We start from the raw sequence: 11132 nt of genomic DNA, 5'->3' as shown, positions 1-11132 counted from the left end.
GAGAGGGATTTCTATAAATGAAGACATTACTGTGGGAACGTGGTAAAATGGCACAGCTATATTGTCTCTAGGTGTAACCGACGAAACAATAAAGTGGATATTGAAGTAAGACATTGACAGTAAGGAAGCATGTTGTGAGAACCCCCAACATATTTATGGGTGTTGTTTCTGGTTTTGGAAGTGATCCAGGAAGTGTAACTGTTTTAGATGCATTATGGAAGTTTGCGTCATGGCAACTTGTTAGGGAGAGCGTAACGGATGGATAGATGGAGGGGGTTCTCTGACCCCTTTACAGTAAAACAGAAGAACAGGACCAACTTTCAACACCTGATTATAAGTGTAAAAAAATAGAAAATTGCTTGCTTGTTATGAAAGTTGGTATGGAAGGAAATCACTAACCTCCAATTTGGCAACACACATTTGTGCTCTACTGATCCAACTATGTCCCATGCTGCAAAGCTCTCTGTGCCCAGCACTCCCACACCGCAGCTTTCCCAGAAGCACCCTCTCTCTATGTCAGGTAAGCTGTGTTTGCTTTTGTCTGCCCAAAACCCAGTCCTGTAGTTCATTGCAAACCCCTGTGCTAATCTGTGTCTTAATTTAATTAATTCCCTGGCGTGAAGGTCTGACAGGATTAAGTGGTTCTGGGTATGAGAATGAAAAGACAGAGCACCCGTCCTGGCCCTGGACAACCCTGGGATTATTGTAGGCCATCATTGTAAATAAGAGTTTGTTCTAAACTGACTTGCCTAGTTAACATTTTTTTAAATAAAGTTGGAAGTTTACATACACTTAGGTTGGAGTCATTAAAACTTGTTTTTCAACAACTCCACAAATTTCTTGTTAACAAACTATAGTTCTGGCAAGTCGGTTAGGACATCTACTTTGTGCATGAGCCAAGTAATTTTTCCAACAATTGTTTACAGACAGATTATTTAACTTATAACTCACTGTATCACAACTCCAGTGGGTCAGAGGTTTACATACACTAAATTGACTGTGCCTTTAAACAGCTTGGAAAATTCCAGAAAATGATGTCATGGCTTTAGAAGCTTTTATTAGGCTAATTTACATAATTTGAGTCAATTGGAGGTGTATCTGTGGGTGTATTTCAAGGCCTACCTTCAAACTCAGTGCCTCTTTGCTTGACATCCTGGGAAAATCAAAATAAATCAGCCAAGACCTCAGAAAAAAAATGGTAGACCTCCACAAGTCTGGTTCATCCTTGGGAACAATTTCCACATGCCTGAAGGTACCACATTCATCTGTACAAACAATAGTACACAAGTATGAACACCATGGGCCACGCAGCCGTAATACCGCTTAGGAAGGAGACACGTTCTGTCTCCTAGAGATGAACGTACTTTGGTGTGAAAAGTGCAAATCAATCCCAGAACAACAGCAAAGGACCTTGTGAAGATGCTGGAGGAAACAGGTACAAAAGGATCTCTATCCACAGTAAAACAAGTCCTATATCGACATAACCTGAAAGTCCGCTCAGCAAGGAAGAAGCCACTGCTCCAAAACCGCCACAACAAGCCAGACTACGGTTTGCAACTGCACATGGGGACAAAGCTCATACTTTTGGAGAAATGTCCTCTGGTCTGATGAAACAAAAATAGAACTGTTTGGCCATAATGACCATTGTTATGTTTGGAGGAAAAAGGGTGAGGCTTGCAACAAAGTCAAGGTATTAGAGTGGCCATCACAAAGCCCTGACCTCAATCCTATAGACAATTTGTGGGCAGAACTGAAAAAGAATGTGCGAGCAAGGAGGCCTACAAACCTGACTCAGTTACACCAGCTCTGTCAGGAGGGATGGGACAAAATTCACCCAACTTATTGTGGGAAGCATGTGGAAGGCTACCCGAAATGTTTGACCCAAGTTAAACAATTTAAAGGCAATGCTACCAAATACTAATTGAGTGTATGTAAACTTCTGACCCACTGGGAATGTGATGAAATAAATAAAAGCTGAAATAAATCATTCTCTCTACTATTATTCTGACATTTCACATTCTCAAAAGAAAGTGTTGATCCTAACTGACCTAAAACAGGGAATTTTTCTAGGATTAAATGTCAGGAAAAACTGAGTTTAAATGTATTTGGCTAAGGTGTATGTAAACTTACGACTTCATCTGTATATATAATTACACTGGCTACAGTATCTGACTGGGGCCAGAGCAGGTCTCTAACTGACTACACTGTCTCTGACTGACTGGGGCCAGAGCAGGTCTCTAACTGACTACACTGTCTCTGACTGACTGGGGTCAGAGCAGGTCTCTAACTGACTACACTGTCTCTGACTGACTGGGGCCAGAGCAGGTCTCTAACTGACTACACTGTCTCTGACTGACTGGAGCCAGAGCAGGTCTCTAACTGACTACACTGTCTCTGAATGACTGGGGCCAGAGCAGGTCTCTAACTGACTACACTGTCTCTGACTGACTGGGGGCAGAGCAGGTCTCTAACTGACTACACTGTCTCTGACTGACTGGGGCCAGAGCAGGTCTCTAACAGACTACACTGTCTCTGACTAACTGGGGTCAGCAGCAGGTCTCTGACTGACTGGGGTCAGAGCAGGTCTCTAACTGACTACACTGTCTCTGACTGACTGGGTCAGAGCAGGTCTCTAACTGACTACACTGTCTCTGACTGACTGGGGCCAGAGCAGGTCTCTAACTGACTACACTGTCTCTGACTGACTGGAGCCAGAGCAGGTCTCTAACTGACTACACTGTCTCTGACTGACTGGGGCCAGAGCAGGTCTCTCACTGACTACACTGTCTCTGACTGACTGGGGCCAGAGAAGGTCTCTAACTGACTACACTGCCTCTGACTGACTGGGGCCAGCAGCAGGTCTGTAACGTTTGGAACGTGGATCATGAAAACTGGTTCTGGGGATCTGAATGAAAGCTCTGCCACAGAGATGTTCTGTACCTGAATGTAATGCAGACGAGGTCCTGGCATATGTTTTGAAATAGATTCATGTCAATTTGAAGGAATGCAGTATAGTTCAGACAGTTAATTAAACAGGAAATAATGAATTATAGATAGTTTTGTTTCTCCATTGTTCTTTCCCACTCCCTACAATAAGGTACATCCTCCTGGACTGGCTGAACACTGGCCCTGACTCAGTAAACTTGAAACAATAAACTTAAAAAGCGCTGATTTCTCATGACTGTATGCTTAATGTTTTTGCACGTGGTCCTTGGAGCCTGTTTATCACAAGAAGTGTGTGCGTGATACAGTTGATTAATGGGGTCTTTTAATAAATACAGGCTAAACATGTTTTTATCCTATTTCAATTGAATGTCGGAAATTATTTGTCTTTGGGAGTCAGGTTTGATGTTAATTACTCTTTTTTTTAATGCAAACTAACAAGCAACTAGTCTGACCTAGCTATCAACCTTGACTAAATATGAATAAAGATGAATTAATGTGATAAATTCTGCCAGCATGTGTGAAACCCCACAGTAACAGTATCGGATATTTTTTGTATTGCTGACAGGATCAATCCATAATCAGCTCATATCAAGACCGACAGACAGCTTTTTCTTGTCTGGCGGCCATTGCCATTTCCTTAAGAAAGTAATTCCAAGGAGGGAGTCAGACTTTAGGAAATGATAAGAACCCCTCTCATCACTAACAGAACAACCTCCTCGACCTCTATTCTTTAGACAGGAAACGGAGACCATAGAGTTTTCATCCACATACTGTACAGTATGTATAATATTTACACTAACCCCTTAGTTACAGTTGTGGGGACGATAAATGGAAACACACACTGATTGACTAATCGTACATTAAACACTTTACTTTCATGTAATATTCCATCAACACAATAGCAGAAATCACAATGACAGAAAAAAACAAGTGTTGACACTGGTATACAAAGCCAGTGTCAACATTGAGTTGTGAGCAGAAATAAGAAGTACTTCGTGTTTGAACCGAGACTGATCTGTGAGACTGACAGACCCAGTCAACCACAGTCGGTAGGCCTGCTGTATGTAGTGATGAGAACTTGAGACTAAAACCTCGGAGGCCATGGTTTGAGATGCCCGATAGTACCAGACTTCTGAAGAGTTGCGGGATTCAGAGATAGTACAACCAGATTAACTTGTTTGCTCCCTGGTGCTCGCCAACCATCACGTCTCTGTCTCGCAACCTGGCTGGAATTTGGGCTAATTGTTGTGTGCCTCATGGCCTGATCTGTCAGCAGCATGGGGCCTTGCTTCACCCATTAACCCTTCACTGCCTGATGGGAGAGAAATCACACAACTAAACAGACTAGAGTTCCAGAGTTCTAGGCCCATAATTAGCATACAACTAAACAGACTAGAGTTCCAGAGTTCTAGGCCCATGATTAGAACACAACTAAACAGACTAGAGTTCCAGAGTCCTAGGCCCATGATTAGCACACAACTAAACAGACTAGAGTCCCAGAGTTCTAGGCCCATAATTAGCATACAACTAAACAGACTAGAGTTCCAGAGTTCTAGGCCCATAATTAGCATACAACTAAACAGACTAGAGTTCCAGAGTTCTAGGCCCATGATTAGCACACAACTAAACAGACTAGAGTTCCAGAGTTCTAGGCCCATAATTAGCATAGAACTAAACAGACTAGAGTTCCAGAGTTCTAGGCCCATAATTAGCATACAACTAAACAGACTAGAGTTCCAGAGTTCTAGGCCCATAATTAGCATACAACTAAACAGACTAGAGTTCCAGAGTTCTAGGCCCATGATTAGAACACAACTAAACAGACTAGAGTTCCAGAGTCCTAGGCCCATGATTAGCACACAACTAAACAGACTAGAGTTCTAGGCCCAGACTAGTTCTTCTAGGCCCATAATTAGCATACAACTAAACAGACTAGAGTTCCAGAGTTCTAGGCCCAACTAAACAAACAGACTAGAGTTCCAGAGTTCTAGGCCCATAATTAGCATACAACTAAACAGACTAGAGTTCCAGAGTTCTAGGCCCATGATTAGCACACAACTAAACAGACTAGAGTTCCAGAGTTCTAGGCCCATAATTAGCATACAACTAAACAGACTAGAGTTCCAGAGTTCTAGGCCCATAATTAGCATACAACTAAACAGACTAGAGTTCCAGAGTTCTAGGCCCATAATTAGCATACAACTAAACAGACTAGAGTTCCAGAGTTCTAGGCCCATAATTAGCATACAACTAAACAGACTAGAGTTCCAGAGTTCTAGGCCCATGATTAGCACACAACTAAACAGACTAGAGTTCCAGAGTTCTAGGCCCATAATTAGCATACAACTAAACAGACTAGAGTTCCAGAGTTCTAGGCCCATAATTAGCATACAACTAAACAGACTAGAGTTCCAGAGTTCTAGGCCCATAATTAGCATACAACTAAACAGACTAGAGTTCCAGAGTTCTAGGCCCATGATTAGAACACAACTAAACAGACTAGAGTTCCAGAGTTCTAGGCCAACTAAACAGACTGATTAGAGTTCTACACAATTAAACAAACAGACTAGAGTTCCAGAGTTCTAGGCCCATAATTAGCATACAACTAAACAGACTAGAGTTCCAGAGTTCTAGGCCCATAATTAGCATACAACTAAACAGACTAGAGTTCCAGAGTTCTAGGCCCATGATTAGAACACAACTATTAGAACACAACTAAACAGACTAGAGTTCCAGAGTTCTAGGCCCATGATTAGCACACAACTAAACAGACTAGAGTTCCAGAGTTCTAGGCCCATAATTAGCATACAACTAAACAGACTAGAGTTCCAGAGTTCTAGGCCCATAATTAGTTCTAGGCCCAGGCCCATAATTAGCATACAACTAAACAGACTTCTAGAGTTCCAGAGTTCTAGGCCCATAATTAGCATACAACTAAACAGACTAGAGTTCCAGAGTTCTAGGCCCATAATTAGCATACAACTAAACAGACTAGAGTTCCAGAGTTCTAGGCCCATAATTAGCATACAACTAAACAGACTAGAGTTCCAGAGTTCTAGGCCCATAATTAGCATACAACTAAACAGACTAGAGTTCCAGAGTTCTAGGCCCATAATTAGCATACAACTAAACACACTAGAGTTCCAGAGTTCTAGGCCCCCATGATTAGTTCCAGGCCCCCATGATTAGTTCTATACTCCGGAACTAGATGTCCCTGGGCTCCCCGCTTGTGCCATCAAACCCCTGCAACTTATCCAGAATGCTGCAGCCTGCCTGGTTTTCAATCACCCCGCTCCTCCACACACTCCACTGGCTTCCAGTCGAAGCGTGCATCCACTACAAAACCATGGTGCTTACCTACAGAACAGCAAGAGGAACTGCCCCTTCCTACCTACAGGCTATGCTCAAACTCTACACCCCAACTGAGCACTCCATTCTGCCACCTCAGGTCTTTGTCCCTCCCACCCCTACGGGAGGGCAGCTCCAGCTCAGCCCAGTCCAAGCTCTTCTCTGTCAAATCATATCAAATCACATTTATTCTTTTTTTGTTTGAATTTTACCCATTTTTCTCCCCAATTTCATGGTATCCAATTGTTTAGTAGCTACTATCTCGTCTCATCGCTACAACTCCCGTACGGGCTCGGGAGAGACGAAGGTTGAAAGTCATGCGTCCTCCGATACACAACCCAACCAAGCCGCACTGCTTCTTAACACAGCGCCATCCAACCCGGAAGCCAGCAGCACCAATGTGTCGGAGGAAACACCGTGCACCTGGCAACCTTGGTTACCGTGCACTGCGCCCAGCCCGCCACAGGAGTCGCTGGTGCGCGATGAGACAAGGATATCCCTACCGGCCAACCCCTCCCTAACCCGGACGACGCTAGGCCAATTGTGCGTCGCCACCACGGACCTCCCGGTCGCGGCCGGTTACAACAGAGTTCATTTTTATTTATTTTATCTCACCTTTATTTAACCAGGTAGGCTAGTTGAGAACAAGTTCTCATTTGCAACTGCGACCTGGCCAAGATAAAGAATAGCAATTCGACACATACAATAACACAGAGTTACACATGGAATAAACAAACATACAGTCAATAATACAGTAGAAAAAAAGAAAACAAAAAGTATATATACAGTGAGTGCAAATGAGGTAAGATAAGGGAGTTAAGGCAATAAATAGGCCATGGTGGCGAAGTAATTACAATATAGCAATTAAACACTGGAATGGTAGATGTGCAGAAGATGAATGTGTAAGTAGATACTGGGGTGCAAAGGTGCAAGACAAATAAATAAATACAGTATGGGGATGAGGTAGGTAGATAGATCGGCTGTTTACAGATGGGCTATGTACAGGTGCAGTGATCTGTGAGCTGCTCTGACAGCTGGCACTTAAAGCTAGTGAGGGAGATATGAGTCTCCAGCTCCAGAGATTTTTGCAGTTCGTTCCAGTCATTGGCAGCAGAGAACTGGAAGGAAAGACGACCAAAGGAGAAATTGGCTTTGGGGGTGACCAGTGAGATATACCTGCTGGAGCGCATGCTACGAGTGGGTGCTGCTATGGTGACCAGTGAGCTGAGATAAGGCGGGGCTTTACCTAGCAGAGACTTGTAGTTAACCTGTAGCCAGTAGGTTTGGCGACGAGTATGAAGCGAGGGCCAGCCAACGAGAGCGTACAGGTCGCAATGGTGGGTAGTGTATGGGGCTTTGGTGTATCAGAGAATCACCAGCAGCAAGAGCAACATCATTGATGTATACAGAGAAGGCCCGAGAATTGAACCCTGTGGCACCCCCATAGAGACTGCCATAGGTCTGGACAACAGGCCCTACGATTTGACACACTAAACTCTGTCTGAGAAGTAGTTAGTAAACCAGGCGAGGCAATAATTTGAGAAACCAAGGCTGTCGAGTCTGCCAATAAGAATGTGGTGATTGACAGAGTTGAAAGCCTTGGCCAGGTCGATGAATACGGCTACACAGTAATGTCTCTTATCGATGGCGTTATGATGTCGTTTAGAACCATGAGCGTGGCTGAGGTGCACCCATGACCAGCTCTGAAACCAGATTGCATAGCGGAGAAGGTATGGTGGGATTTGAAATGGTCGGTAATCTGTTTGTTAACTTGGCTTTCGAAGACCTTAGAAAGACAGGGTAGGATAGATATAGGTCTGTAGCAGTTTGGGTCTAGAGTGTCACCCCCTTTGAAGAGGGGGATGACCGCGGCAGCTTTCCAATCTTTGGGAATCTCAGACGATACGACAGAGAGGTTGAACAGGCTAGTAATAGGGGTTGCAACAATTTCGGCAGATAATTTTAGAAAGAGAGGGTCCAGATTGTCTAGCCCGGGTGATTTCTAGGGGACCAGATTTTGCAGCTCTTTCAGAACATCAGCTATCTGGATATGGGTGAAGGAGAAATGGTGGGGGCTTTGGCGGATTGCTGTGGAGGGTGCCGGGCAGTTGACCGGGGTAGGGGTAGCCAGGTCGAAAGCATGGCCAGCCATAGAGAAATGCTTATTGAAATTCTCAATTATAGTGCATTTATCGGTGGTGACAGTGTTTCCTAGCCTCAGAGCAGTGGGCAGCTGGGAGGAGGTACTCTTATTCTCCATGGACCTTACAGTGTCACAGAACTTTTTTGAGTTAGTACTACAGGATGCACTTTTCTGTTTGAAAAAGCTAGCCTTAGCTTTCCTAACTGCCTGTGTATATTTGTTCCTAACTTCCCTGAAAAGTTACATATCTCGGGGGCTATTTGATGCTAATGCAGAACGCCACAGGATGTTTTTGTGCTGGTCAAGGGCAGACAGGTCTGGAGTGAACCAAGGACTATATCTATTCCTAGTTTGAGATTTTTTGAATGGGGCATGCTTATTTAAGATGGTGAGGAAGGCACTTTTAAAGAATAGACAGGCATCATCTACTGACGGGATGAGGTCAATGTCATTCCAGGATATCCCGGCCATTTCGATTAGAAAGGCCTGCTCGCAGAAGTGTTTTAGGGAGCATTTGACAGTGATGAGGGGTGGTCGTTTGGTCGCAGACCAATTACGGATGCAGGCAATGAGGCAGTGATCGCTGAGATCTTGATTGAAAACAGCAGAGGTGTATTTGGAGGGCGAGTTAGTTAGGATGACATCTGTGAGGGTGCCCGTGTTTACGGATTTGGAGTTGTACCTGGTAGGTTCATTGATAATTTGTGTGAGATTGAGGGCATCAAGCTTGGATTGTAGGATGGCCGGGGTGTTAAAGCATGTCCCAGTTTAGGTCACCTAGTAGCACGAGCTCAGAAGATAGATGGTGGGCAATCAATTCACATATGGTATCGAGGGCACAGATGGGGGCAGAGGTGGGTCTATAGCAAGCGGCAACAGTGAGAGACTTGTTTCTGGAAAGGGGAGTTTTTAGAAGTAGAAGCTCGAATTGTTTGGGTACAGACTTGGATAGTAATACAGAACTCTGCAGGCTATCTTTGCAGTAGATTGCAACACCGCCCCCCTTTGGCAGTTCTATCTTGGTGTAAAATGTTATAGTTAGCAATGGCCAGGATTCAGACACGGCTAAGACATCCGGGTTGGCAGAGTAAGCTAAAGCAGTGAGTAAAACAAATTTAGGGAGTGGGCTTCTAATGTTAACATGCATGAAACCAAGGCTTCTACGGTTACAGAAGTCAACAAATGAGAGCACCTGGGGAGTGGGAGTGGAGCAAGTAGCTCTAGGTAGCTAGCAGGCCTAGCAGGTTAGCAGAATGGGCCTTCAGCGGACGTCACACGTGAGGGGCCTGTTGGAATCCTCGGGCAGATTATGTCGTTATTCGAGTTGTAGAGGATCGGCGGGGTTCCGTGCCCCGTACCGGCAGTAGAAGGGGTCTGGATATTGTAGCTCAGGAGTGAGTTGGTGCTAGCTCCGGGACGGAAGCGTTAGCCAGGATTAGTCAACCATGGTTGCGGTTAGCTAGCTGTGATGATCCAGATGAAAAGGTTCAGTTTGTGGTAGGAATTTGCGGATATTGAGAGAAAAAAAGGTCCGGTATTATCTGGTTTGAAACGCGTTGGTACGAACTAGCAAGAGCTTCCCGGGCTAAAGGTTAGCTGATAACCGCGAGCAGTGGTTAGCTGACTGATAGCTGGTAGCTAGTTAGATAGCTAGCTTCAGTTGAGGTATTCCAGTTCGGAGGTAAATAGAAATACTTTAGGAAAAACAAACCAGATCCACACCACATTGGTTGAGGCGGGTTGCAGGAGAGTATTTTGAAGTTGAGGTTTAGGAAAAATATTAAAAAGAACGCAAAGAAAAAGATATATACACATGGGACGAGACAAGACAAAGACGTCTGACTGCTACGCCATCTTGGATTGATATCCATTACAAATACATGTTTCCACTAAATTCACCAATTTAGTGTTACATTTCTTCTCAACTGCATCCGATTCAGTAATAACTGTCACAAGGATAGCTCAATAGGCTCAATAGGCTCTTAATACTTACCTGTGAACGCAAACGCTACTAAATCTCCACTCAATGTTGTTGCTAGCTCTTGCCCCCAAAAAGTGTACCATCTGGGTTAACTCGGTTGAGTTTACAAAAACAGATCAGATATAAATTAAACCTCACTGACTGGGGTCTACCATACGGGTGGCATTTCAGATTATAATAAAAAAATTGCTGATATTTAATGTTACCCATTATGACAACCTGATCCTCCTTGCCATCCAAGTGGGAGGATAAACACACTAGTACACCACAAAGTACATGCAATATCTGCATAAGTACAATATAATTACTAGGTGTTACACAGGATTTAGCCAGTTAAAATGAAGTGTATCTTAAGGGGTACTTACTTGTAATTAATGTGTACCTACAAAGTATGATACCCATTCTGACAATCTAAATTGTCAGCTTCTGAAAGCACCAAGTGAGAAAATATACACACTAATACACCACAGACGACATATCTGTAATATCTGCATATATACAAGGTTGTAGCTAGTTGTTACCCATGATCTAGCTATTTAGAGTGGTGTAACTTTATAGTTACCTGTGAGCATCATCTATATAATTACTTATTACACATAACCAAGTGACATTTCTTACAAACAAAACATTTAAAAAGATCTTACCTTAGAAAATAATAAGGATTGTTAGATTAATAATTAGAATGTTATTTAACCTTTATTTAACTACTGTAGG

Source organism: Oncorhynchus tshawytscha, linkage group LG26 (assembly GCF_018296145.1).
Source record: "Oncorhynchus tshawytscha isolate Ot180627B linkage group LG26, Otsh_v2.0, whole genome shotgun sequence".
Classification (NCBI taxonomy): Eukaryota; Metazoa; Chordata; class Actinopteri; order Salmoniformes; family Salmonidae; genus Oncorhynchus; species Oncorhynchus tshawytscha.
This window is presented reverse-complemented; position numbering follows the sequence as displayed.